Below are 2718 nucleotides of genomic sequence, written 5' to 3'. Positions count from 1 at the left end.
TTTTTTTACCTTGAACATATTAGCTATATAATCTGGTAAATATCCTGACAAATAAACATTAGGGGGAGTAAAAGAATAAAGGCTGTAGAGGCAGACTGCCTGGGCTCAATTCTGACTCTGCCATTAGTAATTGTGCACTTTGGGTAAGATTCTTAACTTCTCTGTGCCTCAGTCTCTCATCTGTAAAATGGGAATAATAAGTTTTACCTCACAAGGTTGTATGAAGAGTCCATCAGTTAATATGTATAAAATGCTTACAACAGAGATGACAAAACATTAGCAGTTACTCATTTATCATGCAGATTTTTTTTTTTTTTTTGAGCTCTCATATGAACTGCTCTAGGTGCCAAAGAAAAAGCAAACACATAGTACGGTAATGATTAACATGTACTGAGCCCTTCCTATGGGTCAGGTGCCATTCTAGGCTTTTTATGTGTACTGTAATTGTGCATTTAACTCTAAGCATATCCCTCTGACATAGGTACTGTTTCTATTCCTCTCTCGCAAGTGGAGAAACTAAGGTACAAAGACTTTTAGGTGGCACAGAAGGATTTGAACAGGCATCTCAACTTTTAACTATTTAGCTTCCATCTCCCAAATGTTTGCAATAGAGGGATGTAGCAGGGCTAAGGTGATAGAAGTTGGCCGGTGGCATCATCAGTCATGGCCATGAATTATTTAGGAAGAAAAGGTACTTAACACACTTATAGACGCACTTCAAATCCCAGACTGGGGTGCACCTGCAGCTGCTGTTTTACCCATGGTGTCTCTTGGCTGGGCCCAAGGGTGTATATCTGTGGACTGCAGTTAGGAAGCTTCAAATGGATTCTTCTGCCTTGATTTTCCTTTTGCAATGATATTAACATTTTTGTGTCAAGCCCATGACCACCATCTCATTTCATGCTCAAAAGGAGCCTTTGACTCAAGAGAACCAAGGCTCAGAGAGGTTTAACAACCTGCACAAATTCACACGGAGAGGAAGGGACAGAGCTAGGACTAGAGGTTGGGTCTCCTGACTGCTTGCCACAGCTGCTTGTTCACTGGACCTCTTGGTTTCCCTGGGGACAGGTCCTTCCCCAGGAGAGTGTGGGCTTGGAGGGATTCTCCTCAGGACAGAAGAGCATCTGCGTGTCCAGGGAACTTCTCCCCTGCTCCTGCCTCTGCCTCTATGTCTGGTCATGCTCTTGGAAGGCGGGTCTCCAGCTCTGTGCTTCCCCAAATAGAATTCAGGGCCTGGCACTGACAGCCCCAGGTGAGCAAGGCGGGAAGGGACTTAGGGATTGCCTGGTTTTTAAGCATTTTTTAAAGCAGCAGAACCCTTTTCCAAATGGAATTCTACGTGGAACCCAATATAAAAAGCAGATAAAAGCAGCTCTGTTGAAGCAGGTGTCCAGTCCTGATCGTCAACCTCCCTTTCATGCCCTCCTGCCCAGGAGGTCACTGGGAACCTCCTAAAAACCCTGGACTCTAGAACATTCAGTGTGAAAACTACCAATCTAGTCCAACCCTCCCCCTCCCCTTGCAGCTGGAAAGACTGAGACTCAGAGAGGAGAGGTGACTTACTCATGGACCCTAGCAGGGGTGTCAGAGCCAGGACGTGAAGACAGGTCCCCTGACTCTGGGTCCATGCTCTTTCCAGTGCCCCCAGCCTCCTATCTACATGGCAGATGTTCAGTAAATATTTGTTAAATGAACATGTGAACTTTCCCAGAAAGTCTTCCATGATTTTCTCTTGTCCTGATCCCACTTCCTTCACCCTGAGAGCCTTCTTGTTTCCTGGTTCCAAGCACAGAGCATGTGCTCCATCAACATTAATCACTGCTGTCTCTAGTATCACGATGGTCCTATTTGTAAGGCCCACAGTCACCCAGTGAGAGTTCAATTTAATACCACGACTGGAGCAGTGTCTACAACATTGTTATGTTGCGGGGCATCAGAGGTGCCGGTGACCTTCAAGGTGGCCACCTCACTCTATTCCACCTCTACTGGTTAGGTGATTTGATCAAACTGTACAATCACCTACTCTGCACAAGACATTGCACCAACTTCAGGGACACAGATGAAGACAATATTAATCACCACAGTGCTTAACAACTATCACACACCATGCACAAGGCTCTGCATTGTACTAGCTACATTTATCAGGAGCCATTTTTTGTCAAGCAACAGAAACTCAACTCAGACCAATGTAAGTGGAGGATTTCTTGGAAGGACCCTGGGGTAGCTCACAGAACCAGAACTAGGAGGCAGGTCAGCCCTGAGACCTTGGGAACCAGTTCTCTCTCTTCTCTCCTCGCCTGCCTGCTTTCTTCCGGATGTCTGCTGCATGCCCAGGAACAAGGCTTTCAGCAGCTCTAAGGTCAAAACCCCCAGCTTCCAAGAAAGAAAATAAAAAGAGGTCTTTCCTGCTAACTCCATTTAGAAAAACCATAAGGGGCCGGCCCGGTGGTGCACTGCTACAGTGCGCCGCTTGAGAGTGCGGAGGCGCTCCCGCTGAGGGTTCGGATCCCACATACAGACTGGTTCCCGCTCACTGGCTGAGCGAGGTGCGGGTGTGACACTGAGGGTTGCGATCCGTTGCGACACGAATGCTAACTCCATTTAGAAAAACCATAAGGGGCCGGCCCGGTGGTGCACTGCTACAGTGCGCCGCTTGAGAGCGCGGAGGCGCTCCCGCTGAGGGTTCGGATCCCACATACAGACTGGTTCCCGCTCACT

The sequence above is a fragment of the Galeopterus variegatus genome, unplaced genomic scaffold (genome assembly GCF_000696425.1).
Source record: "Galeopterus variegatus unplaced genomic scaffold, G_variegatus-3.0.2 Scaffold2969, whole genome shotgun sequence".
Classification (NCBI taxonomy): Eukaryota; Metazoa; Chordata; class Mammalia; order Dermoptera; family Cynocephalidae; genus Galeopterus; species Galeopterus variegatus.
Note: the sequence above shows the minus strand (reverse complement) of the source record.